This window comes from Bos taurus, chromosome 7 (assembly GCF_002263795.3).
Source record: "Bos taurus isolate L1 Dominette 01449 registration number 42190680 breed Hereford chromosome 7, ARS-UCD2.0, whole genome shotgun sequence".
Lineage (NCBI taxonomy): Eukaryota > Metazoa > Chordata > Mammalia > Artiodactyla > Bovidae > Bos > Bos taurus.
Window position 1 is genome coordinate 28,041,708 of NC_037334.1, and position 23,797 is coordinate 28,065,504.

The 23,797-nt window shown below is 37.5% G+C and overlaps 1 long non-coding RNA gene across 1 annotated transcript in view; it reads right to left on the reverse strand.

The window, feature by feature from the left end:
- Window positions 1–10,287: 10,287 nt before the first annotated feature.
- Window positions 10,288–23,797, reverse strand: part of LOC132345723 (uncharacterized) — a 91,824-nt gene continuing 78,314 nt past the window's right edge. Inside the window, exon 4 of the long non-coding RNA XR_009495219.1 lies at window positions 10,288–10,449. This is a non-coding gene — a long non-coding RNA (uncharacterized lncRNA). The remainder of the gene's footprint in view (window positions 10,450–23,797) is intronic.

Consider the following 23,797-nt stretch of genomic DNA (forward strand, 5'->3'; position numbering starts at 1 on the left):
ATGTAGGGGTCTTGTTTTTGTATCCATTCAGCCAGTCTTTGTCTTTTGGTTGGGGCATTCAACCCATTTACGTTTAAGGTAATTACTGATAAGTATGATCCCGTTGCCATTTACTTTATTGTTTGGGGTTCAAATTTATACACCATTTTTGTGTTTCCTGTCTAGAGAATATCCTTTAGTATTTGTTGGAGAGCTGGTTTGGTGGTGCAGAATTCTCTCAGCTTTTGCTTGTCTGAGCTTTTGATTTCTCCTACATACTTGAATGAAATCCTTGCTGGGTACAATAATCTGGGCTGTAGGTTATTTTCTTTCATCATTTTAAGTATGTCTTGCCATTCCCTCCTGGCTTGGAGAGTTTCTATTGAAAGATCAGCTGTTATCCTTATGGGAATTCCCTTGTGTGTTATTTGTTGTTTTTCCCTTGCTGCTTTTAATATTTGTTCTTTGTGTTTGATCTTTGTTAATTTGATTAATATGTGTCTTGGGGTGTTTCGCCTTGGGTTTATCCTGTTTGGGATTCTCTGGGTTTCTTGGACTTGGGTGATTATTTCCTTCCCCAGTTTAGGGAAGTTTTCAACTATTATCGCCTCAAGTATTTTCTCATGGTCTTTCTTTTTGTCTTCTTCTTCTGGAACCCCTATGATTCGAATGTTGTAGCGTTTAATATTGTCCTGGAGGTCTCTGAGATTGTCCTCATTTCTTTTAATTTGTTTTTCTTTTATTCTCTCTGATTCATTTATTTCTACCATTCTATCTTCTAATTCACTAATCCTATCTTCTGCCTCTGTTATTCTACTATTTGTTGCCTCCAGAGTGTTTTTAATTTCATTTATTGCATTATTCATTATATATTGACTCTTTTTTATTTCTTCTAGGTCCTTGTTAAACCTTTCTTGCATCTTCTCAATCCTTGTCTCCAAGCTATTTATCTGTGATTCCATTTTAATTTCAAGGTTTTGGATCGATTTCACTATCATTATTCGGAATTCTTTATCAGGTAGATTCCCTATCTCTTCCTCTTTTGTTTGGTTTGGTGGGCATTTATCCTGTTCCTTTATCTGCTGGCTATTCCTCTGTCTCTTCATCTTGTTTAAATTGCTGAGTTTGGGGTGTCCTTTCTGTATTCTGGCAGTTTGTGGAGTTCTCTTTATTGTGGCTTTTCCTCGCTGTGTGTGGGTTTGTACAGGTGGCTTGTCAAGGTTTCCTGGTTAGGGAAGCTTGTGTCAGTGTTCTGATGGGTGGAGCTGTATTTCTTCTCTTTGTTCAGTCGCGCTGTGGGGAGGGAGGGAAGGATGCTGCAAACAAATAACACTGGCGTGCGCTCGCAGTGCCTCAGCCACACTGGGTCTGCCCCCGCTCACGGCACGTGTAGCCTCCCTGCCCACACTGCTTGGGCTCTAGTTTGTTCCGCCGGGAACAATCCGAGGCTGGCCCTGGGTTGCATGTACCTCCCAGGTCCAAGCCGCTCAGGTTCAGGCACTCGGGTAGTCCTCAAAGGCGCAGACTCAGTTGGGCCTGAGTTTTGTGCTCTTCCCAGGTCCGAGCAGCTCAAGTGATGAGGTGTTTGGCGAGCGCCAATGCTGCGACTTATCGCCTCCCCGCCACTCGGTTATCTGGGTGTAAAACCGGCGTACCTTCTCAGGCAGATGTTAACCATCCAGACCCCCAAGAAGTTTTAGTTAGCAAAGAAGCCTGCTTACAGTTTTATAGATAATGTCTCTCTGGGGCTGCGATTGCCCCCTTCCGGCTCTGGCTGCCTGTCACCGGAGGGGGAAGGTCTGCAGCCAGCTATCTCTGTTCAATTCTTTGTTCCGTGCGCGGGCCTGGCGGTATCTTAGGTTGGGGCTGGCTTTTCGCGTGGTAGATATCCCACAGTCTGGTTTGCTAGCCCAAATTATTTCGCTCAGATAGTGCTCAGGGTATTCAGGCCAGATTCTTACTCTAAGCGATGCAGCCCGCGCTGCGCCTCCCTGCCCAGCCCCCGCTTGCTAATGGCGCGTGCAGGCCTCTGCGCTGCTTCTCCGCTGGGGGAGTTACCGTAGGACTCGCAATCTTCGAGTTTTAATTGTTTATTTATTTTTTCTCCCTGTTATGTTGCCCTCTGTGCTTCCAAAGCTCAGCACAGATTCGGCAGTGAGAAGGTTTCCTGGTGTTTGGAAACTTCTCTCTTTTTAAGACTCCCTTCCCGGGACGGAACTCCGTCCCTCCCTCTTTTGTCTCTTTTTTTGTCTTTTATATTTTTTCCTACCTCCTTTCGAAGAGTTGGATTGCTTTTCTGGGTGCCTGATGTCCTCTGCCGGCATTCAGAAGTTGTGTTGTGGAATTTACTCGACGTTTAAATGCTCTTTTGATGAATTTGTGGGGGAGAAAGTGTTCTCCCCATCCTACTCCTCCGCCATCTTGGCTCCTCCTCTCTTTTATGCTAATATTGTGTGTGGGTCAAATTTGACACATCTTTTAGTTTTATGAAAAGCATTTCACAATACCTATCTAAATTTGTAATTAATGTACTCTTACCCAGCAGTTTCACTTGTAGGGGTTTATCTTACAAATTTACTAATATATATGTGAAATGTAAAAGAATATCTGTGCCAACAATGATAGTATTAGCAAAGAATTATAAATAATCTAAATGAACAACAGTGGAGAACTAATTATATGAGTCATGGCACTTTCACGCAATATATACAGTACTTTGCAGCTGTTCAGCAGAATAATGTACTTCCATTTGTTCAGGAGTAATTCTCAAAACATAGTGTTGAATAGAAATGTAAAGTACAGAAAAACATACAGATTTCTACCATTTATGTTTTAAAGAATATGTGTGTGTGTGTGTGTGTGTGTGTGGTTATATATACATAGATCAGCGCTGGACACTCTAGGAGACATTGGAAGTATTGGGTTGTCTTTAAATAGGGATATGGAATGACTGAGAAGTTCAGTTGAACTGATTCCCTTTCGTGTCTTTTGGATTTTTGTACCTTGTGCTTGCATTATTTATTTATTTATTTTTATTTTATTTTTTTAAATTTTATTTTATTTTTAAACTTTACATAATTGTATTAGTTTTGCCAAATATCAAAATGAATCCACCACAGGTATACATAATACATTAAAAATTATTGATTATTCAGAAAGAACAAGCAAAATGTAATCAAACACTCTAGTAAGTGTTGAAAGTGAAAAAGAAAGTTGCTCATTCATGTCCGATTCTTTATGACCCCATGGCCAGGCTACTCTGTCCATGGAATTCTCCAGGCTAGAATACTGGAGTCGATAGTCGTTCCCTTCTCCAGGGGATCTTCCCAGCCCAGGGACTGAACCCAGGTCTCCCGCATTGCAGGCAGATTCTTTACCATCCGAGCTTCTAGGGTTTTGTTACATTAGTTAATAATTGACATGATCTTCTAATATTCCCAAGTAATTTGTATTCATAAAATTTATTTTTCACTATGCAATTTGGAACATTTTATTAAAAAATATTTATTTAGTTCAAAAATATCTTGGAAACTATTTGAAGTTAAAAGCATTCTTTGGGTTATATCTGAAACAGAAAATACTACCAGTATATTGAAATGATTAAAAGAATATGATAATGGATTTCCTGGAGTTCAAAGAAGAAGGTGCTTGGTTTGACAATTCTAGCTGAGATTAAAGTAGGAAAGATATAATTCTAAAAGCTGGCGTTCATTCTCAGCTTTCTCTCATCAAGCCAGAAAACCTATGGGATTAACTCCTCAATATTTCCAAACAGGAAAAGGCAAAACAAACTTAAAATACTTGGTAAAGATTTTAGTTAAAAATATTCTCAGTTTTCTAGAATGTAAATACTTTGTTATAAAATTCTGAATCCCTTTCTGAAGTGCAATTTGATGTCTCAAATTTCTAATAAGTGCTCTTTGTTTTTGCTTCTGTCTGGGTTAAGTTTAGATTTAAGACAGCTATAGTTTCTATATGTTCATTTTCTGATAACATGATAAATATGCCAATTTAATACCACACACTGTGATAAATGATATGAAGATAAAATCAGTTCTCAGGACTATTTATATTAGTTGTATTTACTAATGTGATATTTAATCAGTGTATCACCAAATCTCCTTTGAAATAACGATTAAATTTAAAGGTTTTTCATTTCTAAATTCTTAATGATTAAAACTAAATTAATACTTCCAAAGTAAATCATATTATTTTTAAAACATTAGTGTTCTTCATAAATTTCTTGTTAGAAAACATAAAGTAGAAGACATATTCAATTTTAAAATGATTGCTTTTCTTGAAAGTTACCCAGTAGCAATAGGGAGTGCCTAAAACAGAAACCTGAACTCCATTTTCAGTGAAGTTAAGATTGTCTGAGCAATGCTAAACCACAACACATGAGACAGTCATCAAATACAGTGAAGATTAAATACAGGTTAGTGGGCTACTAAGGTAGAATATCTACTCTTTACTGTAGCATTTAGACAAAGCCTATATTAAGGGGCAAAGTCACTCTTCTCTTATTTAAACCAATGGGGATTGAAGTTTTTACCAACCAGATTTGTCGCAAAATCCTTAGAAGCAGAGAAAGAGATACTAAAGGGAGAAACACAGTTGTAGCCATATTTGCAGAAGTAAACTGTTTTTGGAGGAGTGCAGAGACAGAAGAGAAAGCAATTTTCTATACAAAACAAGACTTCAAAGCCCAAGAACAATATTCGAAAAAGAAAATAGAAGATAATGAAAAGAAATGAAATCAAAGTTTATAGAAACCAGATTTTTTTAAATGGAAGAAAAAAATGCAGAAGTGAAGTCTAGCTGAGAGTTGCCAAAAGGAGACAGACTACTGATATTGAAGGAACAGTGCAGAAAAATGTCAGGAAAAAAACATTTTAAAAGATCAAAACCTTTTTACATAGTCACATGTCATGTTACTTCTCTTATTTCTGGTATTGGTAATGTCTTCTCTCCTTTTTTTCCTGGTGAGAGGTTTATCAGTTTGTTTTCCAAATCAATCAAATTTAGGTTTTATTGATATTTTTCTAATTGTCTTTTGTTTTCTATATCACTGATCTGATTTTTATTTTATTTCTTCTACTTATTTTAAGGCTCATTTGCTTTTTCTTTTAAGCTTCTTGATGTTGCTGCTGCTGCTAAGTCACTTCAGTCGTGTCCGACTCTGTGTGACCCCATAGACGTCAGCCCACCAGGCTCCCCCGTCCCTGGGATTCTCCAGGCAAGAACACTAGAGTGGGTTGCCATTTCCTTCTCCAATGCAGGAAAGTGAGAAGAGAGAGTGAAGTCGCTCAGTCGTGTCCGACTCTTAGCGACCCCATGGACTGCAGCCCACCAGGCTCCTCCGTCCATGGGATTTTCCAGGCAAGAGTAGTGGAGTGGGTTGCCACTGATGTTGAAGTTGAGGTCATTCATATGAAAACTTCCTTTTCATCCTAACATAGACAATTAGGGCTGTACATTTACCCCTAAGTGTTGCTTTAGCACCATTCTACAGATTTTGATATTTTGTATTTTTATGTTTATTTCCTTATATTTTTTCAAATATAAGGAAATATATTTGTTTATATATTTGTTTTCATGTATAAGTATTTTTTATATTTGTTTAATTAAACAAATTAAAATATATTTGTTTATTTGAAACATGGTTCAAAATATTTCTTTATTTTCCTATTGATTCCTTCTTTGACACAGATGAAAAATGGTAATGATAAGGATGATTTCCAAATTTGGGGGGCTTTTCCAGATATATTTATGTTATTGATTTTTAATTTAATTCAATATAGTCAGAGAACATAGATTGTATGTGTGTGTGTGTGTGTGGTATGTAGCTTCAGTTGTGTCCGACACTTTGCAATCCTGTGGGCTGTAGCCCACTAGGCTCTTCTGTCCATGGGCTTCTTCAGGCAAGAATACTGGAGTGGGTTGTCATGCCCTCCTCCAGGGGATCTTCCTAAACCAGGGTTGGAAAGATGAGTATTTAAATCTCCAACTGTAATTATGGATTTGTCTATTGCAAAATTTTCTACTTGTAGAAAAAAAAGGTTGAAAGACAAGATCATATTGATGGCATCAGTAATGTATACAGAATAATATCCACAGTTATTTATTTTTAAATCCACTTTGTCTTCTCTAAATATATATTTATATATTTTACTTTTTATCCTTGTAGTTTTGCAGATGACATTTCAAAACAATATGTCAGTTCCTATTTTCACACTGAGGTAAAAATGTAGTTAATTCAAATTGGCTTAAAAATGTCCAATAGTCTATGAATCCATATCATTTACACTTGGCAACCTGGTTGCCATGCAAACCATTTGTTTTATCTGGTCAAAGGGCAGTATGAAAGCTGGTTGACATGGTGATAATATATCTGTTATGCAATTGACATGTCTAAAAATAGAATTGCAATGAATAAGACTCTTTTAAATCATCTTTCTAATACTCTTTTCACTGAAAAATCACTTATATAGTTGTGTCTGCTTAATTCACATTCTATTTAATAATATCCATATTGATCAAATTAATAGAGTCTTTTTATCTCTTCCAGATAAATATACACTGTTTATATGATTACCTTTCTAACTACTGAAGTGAACATGATGCTGACCAAAAGACTTTTTTTATTAAAGTAGCATGGTTTTGTTAAATAAAATACTTATACACGAAAACAAAGATGTAGAGAAGTAGATTTATAAATGAAGATGAGATATGATTTTAACCTGTGATGCTGCTAAAGACTTGTAAAGATTCACTATAGATATTCAGGTCAGAAGAGCAGAGATTTACCAAAGTTCTTTTGGCAGAAACAATGATATACAGAGTTAGACTTGAACTTTCTAAATTATAATTACCAGCAAGGGGATTATATTGCAACTATGAAGCATAGATTTTCAATAAATGCAGTTAAAGTAATTTCTTCTTACCTATAAATTTATGAATGACAGTTTTTATAAAAGCTATGTATAGTAAGTAATGAAATAATAGATTATAGTCTTTAGTTAAAAGAACTTTTAACTTTTTAACATAAACTTTTTACATTAATAAAAGTAAAATAAACCTCTATCTGTGAGAATAAAACTCTAAAGTAAATATCTAAAACTCCAAAAGAAAATATTTTTTAAAAGTCTTCTATGTATCATATATGAAACGAGTCGCCAGTCCAGGTTCAATGCACGATACTGGATGCTTGGGGCTGGTGCACTGGGACGACCCAGAGGGATGGTATGGGGGGGGAAGAGGGAGGAGGGTTCAAGATGGGGAACACATGTATACCTGTGGTGGATTCATTTTGATATATGGCAAAACCAATACAATATTGTAAAGTTAAAATAAAATTAAAAAAAAAAGTCTTCTATGAAGATAAATTTATTCCCAATTCATTTTATGGATTACAGAGACTTATTTGGCTTAAGTTCAACATATGTGAATATAACAGACATTTTGGATAAAGCCTCATATTATTACCATACTGTGGAAAGATATTAGAAGAATGATCAAATGTTTACATTTGCCGCACATCAATACTGCAATGGAATAGCCACCTCACAGTGGAGTTCTTCATCCACCTAGAAGTGTAGGGGGTGGAGATATTATACATTATATACATTTTTAGATTATAAATAGTGTGTTTTATCCATACAGTGCCTCCTACATGTCAAGTTTCCATTGTCAACATTCTGTGGAATTTCTCCCCAAACCACACATGCATTGCTACTTCCCTGAATTCAGTGTGGTCATTTAGAAGTTTATTCTCAATATCTAACTTGCATTCACAAAATCTTGTTAGTATTTCAGAAAAGAAATCCAATGAAAGGAAACTAAGGCTCAATTAATTTCAGCAAATTATACAATTAATTTTACCAAAGAATTATTTAAAATAGTGTGCAACCTTAATTCACTTTAAATATTAAATAAGTCAGATCACAAAGTCTAAATTTAATTAAGTTTGTTAGAAATGTGCTTATTACTTAAGCAAAATACAGTCCAAAATCATCATTACATGTTTCTACAGTGATCCTAGAAATAAAATGAACAGATGTTTGTTTAGATCTTAGGGTACTAATCTTCTTCTCAGGGTTTTGAACTTTTGAAGAAATAAAGCAAAGACATGCCATAGGACCAAAATATTGCTTGTATCACTGGTGAGGCCCAGTGGAGGACAAAGCTCTAAGTTAGCCACGTGTGGTTATCAGCACTGCTCTTCAGAGGTGGGCCCTCTAACACAAGCGGGCATAACAGTTCTGAACTGGGACAGGCGTTTCCACCACCAGCGCTGCCCAACCGCTGCCTGTCAGTAGCGGCCAAGAAGATGCAGAAGCTTGCACTAGCTCTGACAACTCTCACAAGGAAGAAAGGAAGTTGAGCCGATTCTCCCCAAGTTTATCCCCCAATACACCAAACAGACAAGGCATCCAACCCTAAAATGGGAGTGTGCTGACAGGATATCTTTCCTTGTGGAAGTTAAGAGTGGGCCCTGTGAGGGATATTATTTTTAAACTTTCCAAAAGGACAGAAGGGCAGATAAGTAACATGTGAAAGTGAAAGTTGCTCAGTCGTGTCTGACTCTTTGCCACCCCATGGACTATACTGCTGCTGCTGCTCAGTCACTTCAGTCGTGTCCGACTCTCTGCGACCCCATAGATGGCAGCCCACCAGGCTCCCCTGTCCCTGGGATTCTCCAGGCAAGAACACTGGAGTGGGTTGCAATTTCCTTCTCCAATGCATGAAAGTGAAAAGTGAAAGTGAAGTCGCTCAGTCGTGTCCGACTCTTTGTGACCCCATGGACTGCAGCCTACCAGGCTCCTCCATCCATGGGATTTTCCAGGCAAGAGTACTGGAGTGGGGTGCCATTGCCTTCTCCACATGGACTATACAGTTCATGGAATTCTCCAGGCCAGCATACTGGAGTGGGTAGCCTTTCCCTTCTACAGGGGATCTTCCCAAACCAGGGATCGAACCCAGGTTTCCCGCATTGCAGGTGGATTCTTTACCAGCTGAACCAAAAGGGAAGCCCAAAGTAATATGTACAAAAGAGCTATCCAAAAGTAGACTGATAAAAGTTATTTCTTATCATATGGTGGGTAGCTTTACAGATTAAATAACCAAGTTTCTTCAATAGATACACGTAAGAAAAAAAGCAACAGATTGAGGATAAAACTACACATTAAAAAACTTATGTAAACTAAAAAGGAGAAATGGGAAAAATTAAACTTTAGTGTTTAGGTTGCTCAGTGGTATGCAGATGACACCACCCTTATGGCAGAAAGTGAAGAGGAACTCAAAAGCCTCTTGATGAAAGTGAAAGTGGAGAGTGAAAAAGTGGGCTTAAAGCTCAACATTCAGAAAACAAAGATCATGGCATCCGGTCCCCCCACTTCATGGGAAATAGATGGGGAAACAGTGGAAACAGTGTCAGACTTTATTTTTCTGGGCTCCAAAATCACTGCAGATGGTGATTGCAGCCATGAAATTAAAAGACGCTTACTCCTTGGAAGGAAAGTTATGACCAACCTAGATAGCATATTCAAAAGCAGAGACATTACTTTGCCAACAAAGATTCGTCTAGTCAAGGCTATGGTTTTTCCTGTGGTCATGTATGGATGTGAGAGTTGGACTGTGAAGAAGGCTGAGTGCCGAAGAATTGATACTTTTGAACTGTGGTGTTGGAGAAGATTCTTGAGAGCCCCTTGGACTGCAAGGAGATCCAACCAGTCCATTCTGAAGGAGATCAGCCCTGGGATTTCTTTGGAAGGAATGATGTAAAGCTGAAACTCCAGTACTTTGGCCACCTCATGTGAAGAGTTGACTCATTGGAAAAGACTCTGATGCTGGGAGGGATTGGGGACAGGAGGAGAAGGGGATGACAGAGGATGAGATGGCTGGATGACATTACTGACTCGATGGACATGAGTCTGAGTGAACTCCGGGAGTTGGTGATGGACAAGGAGGCCTGGCGTGCTGTGATTCATGGGGTTGCAAAGAGTCGGACACGACTGAGCGACTGATCTGATCTGTGGTAAAGAATCTGCCTGGCAATGCAAGAGACACAGTTTAGACCCCTGGGTCAGAAAGAGTCCCTGGAGAAGGAAATGGCAACCCACTCTAGTATTCTTGCCTGGGAAATCCCATGGACAGAGGAGCCTTGTGGGCCTCAGTTCATGGGGTTGCAGAAGAGTTGGACGTGACTTAATGACTAAACAACAACAAACAACAGCAATTTGGGATACACACTTGGATGATACAATTATAAAGAAAAGCAAGGACATGATTACTATTCCTTTTGGAAAATGGTTTTGCTTTAGTGGAGAGAGAAATGTTTATGACTGGGTCATAGACATGGCAGTTCTTCTGAGATGACTGGAAACACGCTGTTATTCCTGATAAAGCTGAGTCCGTTTCAGCTTTTAAGTTCAGCCTGGCATCTTCTCGGGGAGATCCACCATGACCATCCTATTTAAATAGATATTTGTTGTTAATTTCTACCTCAGCCCTTTGTTTCCTTCATAACACCTGTTATACTGACAGTTCTTCCCCCGCCCCACCCACATTTCTGCTTATCTCCTTTTTTTTTTTTTTGTTACTCATTCTCTAGAATGTATGCTTCATGATGACAAAGATTTTTACTGTCTGTCACAGAAATGGATATATGTTTGAAACTTGGCAATTATTGCTTGAATGAGGGATTGACATTCAAAACACTGTGATTCTAAAATCTTTGCTTTTAACCAGTATTTGCTACTGTTATCTTCAGCCTTGTCTATTTTCACTTCTTGTCCCACTCCCTGGACTCATAATTCTCACATGTATACTTTTCTATCTTTATTGATCTATTTGGTTTTCTTTTTCTTATATCCTCATATCATATCCTTCTTTCATCTGGCAAGCTCTAATCATTGTTCAACATTCAGCTCAGGCAGAATTTTATCCAGGAAACCTTTCTTGATGTTTCTTCTTCATCTGTGCTAGATTAGGCACTGCCTATCTTTCAAGGTATCAGAGTATCTTGGGCATAATTTCTATTACTGCATTTGTCACAATTTTATGTGTTTACCTCTCTCATTATTCACTGAGTAAATGTTTATTGAATGTATGTATGGATAACTATTGCTCAGGATCAACCTATTAATGAAAGAGTTTTATGAAATTATTGTAATGCTTAAAAACCTTTCAGAGATAAAGACTCTTCATAAAAATATTTAACTATAGATCAAGTTTATAAAACAGGACTACTGTCATTTCTCTGAGCTAAAATGGGCTGAGTTATTTATGATTAGAGTCATTAGCCATTTTAATTCCATGATAATACAGTTGCAGACTACAGTCTCTGAATCAAAGAATAAATGAAACTATGAAAAATAATTAATCTTCAATTAATTTCTGATCATGACTGATGGATAGCATCAGTTAAGATACTTTTTGGCTGCAATATAAAATTGCATCTCAAAATGACTTCAAATTGGATATTTGTCTTAAACCCAAAGATAAGGTAGTCTCCAGACTTATCTAAAGACAATTTCACAGAATAATGGAGTTATTTCATCTCTCAGCACTGTGTTCTTTCCAAGTCAGCTGGGCTAAATTCCCCCAGGGTTTCAAGATAACTCTAGAAGTTCCTGAATCTCTAGATAAAATTCAGAGAAGAAAGAATAACATTACATTCTTTCTTCTGAGTCTTCGTTTTAAAAAGAAAGATTCTTTTTGCAAAATCCCCTAAGAGGTTTCTCCTTATATATGGTTGACCAGGACTAAGTGACTTGCCTATTCTCAACTACTCACTGACAAGGGTAATAGAATACCAACATTTGGACTACACTAATCTTTAGGGATGAAAAGAATTACAGGAACTGAACATTGTGCTCAGTATATACCTAAAAACCATGTTGTGTTGAAAGAAATAGGAAACAGTAAGTAAAATAAAAATGCATTTGCTGGATATTTTGCATGTTGTAAAATCCATAAAAGTCAAAGTTGAGTAGAGAAGTGTGACTGTTGCCCACAGCATTGCACATCTTCCATTTCACAAACATTAAACATACCTTCAGATAAAGGTAAAGATAAAAATAGGGAAAGCATATGAGTTTGTATCTAGCTCCCTGGTCCTACGTCATTGTATATTCTCAAAATGTAATTAGCTCACTTTCCTACTAATTAGTTTTCATTTATTTTCTCTATTAACCTCAATTCTAGAGTATTTGTATAGCCAAGATGAGAAATAAACAAAATCCCTCTATGCTTATAAGGTTTTTCATTTAAGACTGTGGGTGAAAGATACATTATGAATAGTATTGATTTTTTTTTTTTTTAATCTCGGTCAAGTGACATGAAAGCTTAACCTGGATGCATCTTCTTCTCACATTTGTCATAAATCTCTGACATGTCAATATTCTATATTTGAATGCTTTGTGCACATTAGCAGTATTGTAAAATCATATTGTATTGTGACAAGGACTAAATTTATTTCAGGAAAGGTCCATTTTAGCTCTCTATGCACTATGAATAATAAAGCAGGTATTGATTCTAATGACAGATTATTACAACATTAATAATTTAGTTGAAGCAAGACCTTTTTTTCACTTGAAATTGGAGAGAGAGTTGCTAAAAAATAAAGGCAGCATCCCAGTTAGTTTCCCTTGTGTTATAATGACGTTGTTTATCATAATTATATGGTGTCAGTACATGTATATATATGTATATATATATGTCATATTGAGTTCAGAAATACAGGGATACTGTCTGTACTTTAGTCAGGGCTGTTTAGATCTTTAATTCTCATTAATTATAATAGGAGCAACACTTTTAAATTGTCTCTCTATGCTCAGATAAAAACGATTATGTATTCCTTCTCACCCCTGGCAAGACCATCTATCAAAAATGATAACAATGATATCACAGTAAAAACAAAATCGGGATGCTTGTCTAAAGAATTAGATTTATATAAATGGAATGAAAATATAGTTTAAGACAGCTGCTTTTTAACTGAATTTATTTGAAGTCCTAAGTAGCTGTGAAATCTCCGCCCTCTGCTCCCCTCCTCTACTGTAGACTGGCTAGTTTTCCTGCTCCCCATTGAACACATCCAGTAAGGAGCTTCCAGACCTTTCTACTTGTTTTCCCTCTTTCAGCTGGCCCTTTCTGAATCTTTCTGTCTCCTCGTCTCATTTAGACTTTACTCCATTGTCACCTTCTCCAAATATCTTCCTTAGCCACCCTGCTAAGAGAGAGGAGAAACTAAGTTCTCCCAACCCACACTCTGTCCTCTTGTCTACTTTAATTTTGTTTTACTTTTTACTACCTAAAATATTTTATCAATGAAATTGTTAGCTTTTTTCACATAATATGAGGAACGCATAAACTCCAGAGTATCAGGGACGTTATCCCTATCATATTTTTTAAATAGCTCCAGCACCTGGCAGAGCAGGTGCTCTGTATCCCTGAATAAATGAATGCACAGTAGCTGCACAGCTTTGGAGAACAGAGTACAGACTGGTCTTCTCGTTCACTGTTGGAAGGAGTATAAACTGGTGCAACCTAACTAGGTAGTAAATGGTTCATATGTGCCCCGAAATTCCCTCAGCAGTGTGGAAATTTTTAATTTTTGTAAAAATAACTAATGCCCATAAACTTTTGATTCTGCAATTCTACATCTAGGACTGAACTTATTTCTACATGTGGATTTGACATAGTTACTTGGACTTATTGCAGTAACTGTTTATAAGAAGAACACACTGAAAACAATTTAAATGCCTGTCAGCAAAAGACGGCTAAATAGTGGTGCACTCCCAGAGGGGATATTATGCAGATATTAATATTAAAAATGATGTGTGTCTATGTGTGTCTGTGTGCATATATGTTCATGCTAGAAGCATAATCCCCTAGATATATTTTTTAGTAAAAAGATAAAAATATAAAAAGCTGCTTATTATTTTTTAACTTGGAAAAATACACATGCCCATGTTTATGTATGTACATATATATATTTATAAACATAAAACAGCTCATGAGATAGTTGACTGTAGTGAGAAAGGCCGAGTACCTGGGAAAGTGTGGGAAAGAGAATTAACTCTCACCGTAAGCCCTTTTGTGCTATACCTTTTTTTTTTCTTATTGATATTACTTATTTGATGAATTCTAAAAATGATGATAATAAAAGAAATCACTTTGCCTTCTCTCTTACATATGTTAAATGATTTTTCTTTATGTTTTTGTTGTATATGCACAAGCGCAATTTTGACATTTTGTATTTTTCATATAAATTTTCCCTATTATTAAAGTAGAGCAGCAGCATTTTATCTGATTCATTAGAGCTATTTGGGGGGGAGGATATTTACCATAAGTTATAAGTTTTCACAAAGAAGAAATGTTGAAAAAAATCCATGTACCTTAACATAATATAATGCATTTTCCTTTCTATACAATAAAAGCATGTAGAAATAGCATAAAATGGTTTTACACTTATTGCATTGATGGTAATGGAAACGGATGCTTTTTAAACCATGAAACTGTCTTTACAGTGCTTTGAAATAGCCAATTAACTTACACTCCATTTTGATTTAAGTGATTTGATAAAACACAGAATCACTCCATCAATCCTTAGTCAGCAACCCTTGCTCCCTAAAGGTTAATGCTCCATCCTACTTCATTGAATTGAGTGTTTCATCTGTTTATATATTAAAGCAAACACATACTTTAACTAGCATTTTATTTAGTGCTCATTTGTATAAAATGCAATGAGAACAAGGTTGTTATGAAAATAAAATGATGTAATAAGTAAGTTTCATTATAGGATTATTCTGCCCTTTCTCCCTAAAATGATGACAGTATCCTATGAAAGGAAATTGCAGATATAAAATATAGCCTTCTGTTTCCATTACATTATTCCTAATGTTTAGCAAGATTTAATACGCAATATTTTTAAGCTCTCAGCCCAAGCTTTCACCAGCATTATTTTTTTTTCTCTTGACTATTGTAAGGGAATCCTTATGTGGCAACAAAATCTATTTCTTATTTTTTAATGTTATTTTAGTATAGACTAGAATTTCCCCCTTTAGTATGTTTGTCAGGATTAATGTTTCAATGAGTAGAAGTAATAGTCGAAGAGAGAGTTTATGCTCATGAATTCCATCTCTAAAGCCTGTCCTGCTCAGCTGCTGCTGTTTACCTGGTGACTGGAAAAGTGCCCAAGGGCATAGGAGCCAGGCAGGGATGCTTTCACCATGACAGTTTGCTCAACACAGCTACTGTCATCTCATTAGCAGGCATAAGCATTTTTGCCACATGCTGATTAATACAGCCGTACCTGGCTCTATGTCATCCTATGGATTAGAGTTGGACTTATTTTAAATTCCTCCAGGCTGCTAGCCATTTAATTCTTGACATAATTTGATGACAAAGTCTTCTCAAGAGGTCACCTGGTTCAGATTCCTGCTTCTAGACATATCAATAGTTAACAGTCAAAGAGGAGTGAATTTTTATTACATTTGGAAATAGTTGATGGGGAGTGGTGATTCCACAGTTTGTAGCTAGCTTCAGTATTTAATTGATCTTTGTAGTGGAGTGAGGTGATTGTTGAAGGATATTATTGTTGTTCAGTTGCTCAGCCGTGCCCGACTCTTTGAGACCCCTTGGAGTGCAGCACGCCAGGCTTCCCTGTCCTTCACCATCTCCCGGAGCTTGCTCAAACTCACGTCCATTGACTTGGTGATGTCATCCAACCATCTCATCCTCTGTCGTCCCCTTTTCCTCCTACCTCAATCTTTTCCACCATCAGGATCTTTTCCAATGAATCAATTTTTGCATCAGGCGGCCAAAGTGTTGGAGCTTCAGCTTCAGTGTCAGTCCTTCCAATGAAGATTCAGGATTGATTTCCTTTAGGATTGACTAGTTTGATTTCTTTGCAGTCCCAGGGACTCTCAAGAGTCTTCTCCAACACCACAGTTCAAAAGCAGCAATTCTTTGGCACTCAGCCTTCTTTATGGTCCATCTCTCACATCCATACATGACTACAAAAAAAACCGTAGCTTTGACTGGATGGACCTTTGTTGGCAAAGTAATGTCTCTGCTTTTTAATACGCTGTCTAGTTTGGTCATAGCTTTTCTTCTAAGAAGTAAGTGTCTTTTAATTTCATAGCTGCAGTCACCATCTGCAGTGATTTTGGAACCCAAGAAAATCAAGTCTATCACTGTTTCCATTGTTTCCCCATTTATTTGCCAATGAAGTGATGGGACCAGATGCAATGATCTTACTTTTTAGAATGTTGAGTTTTAAGCCAACTTTTTCACTCTCCTCTTCACCTATAGTTCTTCTTTGCTTTGTCCCGTGAGAGTGGTGTCATCTGTGTATCTGAGGCTATTTATATTTCTCCTGACAATCTTGATTCCAACTTGTACTTCATCCAGCCTGGCATTTCCCATGATGTACTCTACATATAAGTTAAATAAGCAGAGTGACAATATACAGCCTTGACATACTCTTTTCCCAATTTGGAACCAGTCCATTGTTTCATGTACAGTTCTAACTGTTGAAGGGAAATATATATATATATATATATATATATATATGACTTGCTAGTTTGTCTATTCCATTTTTATATACAACCACAGACAGCCTTAGAAGACCTCTCAGTACCAATAAAAGTAATTTGAGTGGTCCGTTTATTGTATAAATATAAGGCACCAATTTCCCAGTTTAAGTCCTCCAGTCTGTGGAACTTTGTTATGCCAGCCATGGTAAGTGAACAGTTTGCTAACAGTCTGGAATCAGTATGACTAGCTGGACTTGACACAGGTGTTTAAAGACACATCATGTAGCTGATGCTGGAGGGCTTCTTGGACTCAGTTATGCCAGCACAGTGAGTGTCTTTGGAAGAACTCATTGTACTTGAGTGAAGATAGGGTCTACATTGGCCTTAGGTAGCTATAACTGAGCATGGTATTGGGGAGAGGAATCTCTCTCTCTCTCTTACCCTATCAAAAGAAATTATTTCCAGACCAGCAATAGAGGAGGTATAGCTCTGCCTGAGGGATGGCATCAGATGGGTAAGACCCGTTGCTTTGAAATGGGAACCAAGTTGAAGCCAACAGCATGTTCTTCAGTCTTCCTCCACCTGAAGGACTAATGGTCATTGAATATTTACTTCCCATCAATACCGATTTAAGCACCGTATGTACATTTCATGTTCATAGAGTAAAATAGGAAATGAAAACTTTTCATGTGACAGAATTAGACACAGATAACACACTCAAATTGGAATAATTTAATAACTCAAATTATTTCTTCTTGTTGTTTTCATTTCATCTCTCTTTTTTCTTTTTATTTTAAATACAAAATAGTTACAAAGATGAGAAAGGAGTGTTGGGGCATTACCAAGGAAAAGGCAGTAGCCTGGGACTGAAATAACTGAGGAAAAGCTATTACAAAACAAAGGAAAAGGCAGAGAAGGTGTCTTGAAAATGACTTCATGATTTCAGTAGAGACAGTCAGCTAAGACAGTACCCACTTTAGGAAGGGGATGCAGAAGGAGAAAAAAGACTCTACTGTCTTCCTACAACCTGCAGTCCTCCTGAGGTCCTCCAATGGCTGAACCCAATGGCAAGTCTGAGCACATATTTTGCAAAAAGGTCGGTTTCTCAGGGAGAAGAGAAAAGGGAGAAGGGTAAAGGGAGGAATTAGAGGGGCAAAGAGAAAAGATATTTGCCCAGTGTCACACAGCTACAGAGAAAAAGAGGTAGAACTCGAACCCTGCGGTGAGGCTGTGAAGCCCATGTTCTGATTTTGCTGTTGTATTAGTTTTGCCAAATATCGAAATGAATCTGCTACAGGTATACTCGCGTTCCCCATCCTGATCCCTCCTCCCTCCTCCCTCTCCTTCCCTCCCTCTGGGTCGTCCCAGTGCACAAATCCCTTGCATTCCTATACACTAATAATGAGAAAACTGAAAGAGAAATTAAGGAAACAATTCCATTCACCATCGCAACAGAAAGAATAAAATACTTAGGAATATATCTACCTAAAGAAACTAAAGACCTATACATAGAAAACTATAAAACACTGGTGAAAGAAATCAAAGAGGACACTAATAGATGGAGAAATATACCATGTTCATGGATTGGAAGAATCAATATAGTGAAAATGAGTATACTACCCAAAGCAATTTATAGATTCAATGCAATCCCTATCAAGCTACCAACAGTATTCTTCACAGAGCTAGAACAAATAATTTCACAATTTGTATGGAAATACAAAAAACCTCAAATAGCCAAAGCTATCTTGAGAAAGAAGAATGGAACTGGAGGAATCAACCTACCTGACTTCAGGCTCTATTACAAAGCCACAGTTATCAAGACAGTATGGTACTGGCACAAAGACAGAAATATAGATCAATGGAATAAAATAGAAAGCCCAGAGATAAATCCACGCACATATGGACACCTAATCTTTGACAAAGGAGGCAAGAATATACAATGGATTAAAGACAATCTCTTTAACAAGTGGTGCTGGGAAAACTGGTCAACCACTTGTAAAAGAATGAAACTAGAACACTTTCTAACACCTTACACAAAATAAACTCAAAATGGATTAAAGATCTAAACATAAGACCAGAAACTATAAAACTCCTAGAGGAGAACATAGGCAAAACAGTCTCCGACATACATCACAGCAGGATCCTCTATGACCCACCTCCCAGAATATTGGAAATAGAAGCAAAAATAAACAAATGGGACCTAATTAAACTAAGAGTGGTCATCATCCTGCAGACCATGACACAATGAGCTCTTGGGGTCTGCATGGTACCCTGATTTTCAGGCTTTTGACTGGAACTCCAGCTGTAATCAGGTCTTCCTTGTACTATAAATGCTCTGTTTGGAACTCTGTGTTGTAGAATAGGATACTCCAGAAGAGAAAATCACATTTCATGATAGGTTTGATGTCCGTAATTCTAGTTATATGAAATTTAATAATAAGCAAAGTGATCTAATGATGACTTTGGGGGGACTGTCTGGCAAAAGTCATGAGGGAAACCTCTGTGAAGAGGAGTTTCCTTTGTCATTAGCCAAGGTCTCAATTCCTGCTGTTCAAGTCAGGTGCTCTGAAGAGACTGGCACCTGCCACTTTAATAAAGATTCTCTGACTGAAGTTACTCACTAAACCATTGCATAGCTGACTTTCCCTGTAGAGCCAACTTCATCTCCTCTGAATATGTTCAGTATTTAATTGTTCTGGTTTCCTTCTCTGGACTCTCCAGGTTTTCCAAATCCTTTTAGACATGGATAAATTACATTGTGATATAATCAATTAGTCCTGAGATTTGGTCTCTAAATTAGTGTAAATTTTTACTTCCTATATTAAAATTTTAATTTATGTTAATGTTACCCAATATCATTAAATATAATATGTAACTTGCTTTTGTTTACTTCTCAATTGACTTCAAGTATCTGGGCCCCTTCTGCCACATTTGCCTATTAATTAATTTTACTTTGTGCATAATTATAATATTTATTTTTTACGATTGTTTAGTCTAAGGATTGTAAAGTAATATTGTTTGTACTTTAGTGGATTATAGTACTCAATTACTTTCTTATCAGGAACTTATGACTGAAGACTGTGCTAGGTGCTAAAAAACAACTAAATAGGAATCGCAGCTGTGAATATATGTAATTAATTTGATCACTAAAATGATAAAAACAGTAATCATGTTCAAGTAAACTATTCATTATTTTCTCTCCCATATATATTGCATCATTCTAAGAGAGAGGTAGGGTTCTGGTCTTCTTAGCTTTATTTTCATATCTATGAAGGAAAGGACTTTAATGAAAGAAAGGCCAGTTTTACCTACTAACGACCTAAAGAGACTGTGTGGTAGAGGAGAATGGATTAAGATGGATTCATTTTCAAATCCTTGAGCAACAACCTTCTGTAACTTTAGGCAAGATCCCCAGCTTTTCTGAAACTGTTCATTCAGTGCATGCACGCTAAGCTGCTTTAGTCATGTCCAACTCTTTGTGATCCTATGGACTACAGCCTCCAGGTTCCTCTGTCCATGGGATTTTCCAGGCAAGAATACTGGAGTGGATTGCCGTTTCCTCCTCCAGGGGATCTTCCTGACCCAGGGATTGAACCCATGTCTCTTATGTCTCCTGCATTGGCAGGCAGGTTCTTTACCACGAGCACCACCTGGGAAGCCCATTTATTCAGTAGTCAGATATAAATAGATGACTGTAGTGAGAACTGAGAAAATATATGTGTATCAGGTGCTTGCATGTGTTGTCCCCTCAAATGGGCACTTGTTACCTAGAGATCCTATCTCTTTGAAGAAGCATGTTAGTGTTATATAGCTTAAATCATTAATGATTCTAAATTAAAAGTTAGATTCTGAACTCTTAAGTCAAAAATGCTATTTTATGAGCTTTCTATACCATGGGTTACTATTCTCTCAGAACCATTTGCAGCTTTCTTCCACCTAAGCTAAAGAAAGAAGGAATGGTACATATCTATCATCAGATAATATAAAATAGTGGCTCAAAATTTTCCATACTGGGAACTAAGGAATGCAAGAGAGATTTCTTACTCAGACACTCACATATCAATAGTTTTCTTAAGGAGACCAATATGCATTGCCAAATGTGATTTTAGGAAAGAAGAAAAGAAGGCTTATTTGAAGATAATTCTGCTTAACTCTGTGAGGTACACCTGAGGTAATTAAACCTATATTTATAAGATAAAGAATATGCAATCAGTATATTTTATATTTTATTCCTCTTGTTAAAAGGGAAAATAAAATTCAAAGAATGTTTTTATTCCATACACATTGAACAACTACAGTATATTAGACAATATGATGACTTGATAAACAATATTAAAAAAATCCAATTCAAGCAGTGCTCTTATGAAATTGATGTGATTATCCTAAGCTATGTGACATAAGACACAAGTATCAGTCAGGGCTCTTAACAGCAAGCAATAGAATCCAACTTTTAAATAGAAAAGAAGTCCTCTAAAAGGATATTGTGGAATTCAAAGAAATCTTGATGGGACTGAAGAACTAGAATGAATGTTAAATAGCTGGATATAGTGCCCTGGACACCACAGAAATCCTTGCTGTATAAACCACTTCTTTGAAACAGGACTGGATGCTTCACTTAATACCTCGTTATAGGGCTCAAGAACCCCTCACTGTGACACTGCAGCAGGTTCCACTACCTGAGAGAAGTTGCTCTCGCTTCCAGGTCTAAGTGTGTGCCTCTCATTCCTGGATCCTGGGGCACGTGCCACAACTGCACAGGAGGTTGAGAAGGTGGATTTCTAAAATTCTGTATTCAATATGGGTAGTAGCCACTGCCAATTTCATAAGAAAAGGAATTCCTCAAACATTGAAATGAATGAAGTGAAGTGAAAGTTGCTCAGTCATGTCTGACTCTTTGCGACCCCATGGACTATACAGTCCGTGGAATTCTCCAGGCCAGAATACTGGAGTGGGTAGCTATTCCCTTCTCCAGGGGATCTTCCCAACCCAGGGATTGAACCCAGGTCTTCTGCATTGCAGGCAGATTCTTTACCAGCTGAGCCACCAGGGAAAATGAAGAATACTGGAGTGGGGAGCCTATCCCTTCTCCAGTGGATCTTCCCAACCCAGGAATCGAACTGGTGTCTCCTGCATTGCAGGCAGATCCTTTACCAGGTGAGCTATCAGGGAAGTCCAATATTGAAATGAATAGGTGAGTTCATAATCCAGATATGTATCTAAATAATAGTCTAAAATAATGACAAATATCCTGCAAATTATATAAATAATGCACAGGAAAATGTGAAAGTTCTGAGAGTGGCACCTGGGGGCCACACTGAAGTGATTCCTATAAATTTAAGGTTTTAGCTTAAAGTTAATCCAAGAGGCTTTTGTGACCACTCTCCCTAGAAAGTATCTATCCTTGTTCTTTATACCAGCACCCTGCTTATTTTCTCCATACCATAGATTACAATCTAGGATCTGGTTTTATGAGTTTATGTATTTTCACATGTCTTCTACTTAGAAGACTTAATCCATGTGTGCAATGACTTGCTTGCCTTGAATTCCTAGCACTATTTCTCCCATATATCAATTTTCCTAGTGGAATTGCAACTCTAAATCCCCACAGAACACAGGAGATAAAAGATGAGCAAAGTCACCATAAAATGAAGGGTCTTCTAACCTAATAAAGGCTGGTGATGATAGCAAACCAAAGAAAGAAAGTATGAATTAAAAGTATTCTAGGAAGCATAGAAAAAAGATGTTCTTTAGCAATTAGGATGCTTTTAATAGTAAGAAACAGGAATCTGAAATTGAAATATCAGTTTCTTAGGGAACCTAGGAAGGCCCATGTGTGGATTGACTTCAGACTGGATTATTGAATCTATCACTGAAGAGGGAGATGGCAGGACTACCATCCTGCTGTGGGGCAGGGCCCAGACCCCTGGATAAGATTAGGAAAGAGAAAAGGAAAAGTAAATGCAAGGCGTAAAGCCAAACAGTGCTTCCTGTATTGACGGCTTGGGTAAAGGCAAAGATAATGTACTCCAAAGCCTTCACTTGATTTGTCCCACCAGCAAACATATCATTTGAGTACATGCAGTGAGTGTGAATCCTGTTTCTTATTTCATTTGCTATGTGTTCATGCTCACTGTACAATTCAGTGATTGTGATTAGGCCTTCCAAATGGTGTGAATCCTCAAAGAGAATGTGCTGGCCAGAGAACAAAAGTGTGTGATACCATCAGCAGTTTTAGTTATTAGTGTAATTCGTGATTTATCATTTTGGCTTTATACATCAGTCTCTTGTATTGCTTCTTTAAAATGTGGGTCAGCATCTCTGGGTGTGAATACATAAAGATTCTGAAAGATGCGGTTTCTGAGCCTAAAAGGAGAAGAGCTGTATTAGTTTGCTAGGGTTGCCACAACAAAATACTACAGACTGGATGATTTTAAAAGTAGGAGTTTATGGTCTTATGGTTTTAGATGCTAAACTTTTAAAACAAAATGTTGGCCAGGTTGGTTCCTTCCAAGGGATGTATAAGAAGAATCTGTCCCAGGCCTCTCTCCTTGGCCTGTAAATAACTGCCTTCTTGTATTTTTTTCATATCATCTCTGTCTCTGTGTCCAGATTCCTCCTTTTATGAAGACGCCAGTCAGAATGAAGTTGGACGCACCCTAATGACCTCAACTTAACTAAACTTCGTCTGCAAAGACCGATTTTCAAATAAGGTTAGTTCTGAGCAGCTGGAAGTTAGAACTTCAAAATATGAATGGGGGTGGGCACAGCTCAACCCATAATAAAGACTAAGTCCTAGATGTGGGCAGTGCCTTTCAGGGGGGCTTTTTCCAGGAAGATAGCTCCATTCAACTCCCCATAAGTTCCAGAAAATAAGAAAAGAGTTTCTGAGAGCATCCAAGAGAACAAGCAGTTACTTGTAGGGAGAATGAAGCCTTTGGAAGGAGGTAATTCCTGTGTGTGGCCTGGAAGATTGGTCAGATTTAGCTACCTAAAAATGATGGTTGCATTTAGGAAATGACTGTTAGAAGAGCGAAGTGGAGCACAGGAAGCAGGGAGCTGTCACAGAGCTGTGTTGTGCTGCAATACATTCTGGTTGAGAGGGGCTGTCATGGCATGGAAAGAAAAGAAGGCTTTGAGAGAGCCTCTGTCATGGAGATGCAGAGTGGCTGGCTGGGTATGATTAAAGAATGAAATGCGAAACATGGCGAGGCATTTGGGAAGAGACGCTTTCCTGTCAGAGTTCCCCTTCACCTCCTACCTGCAAGCATGCATAACGT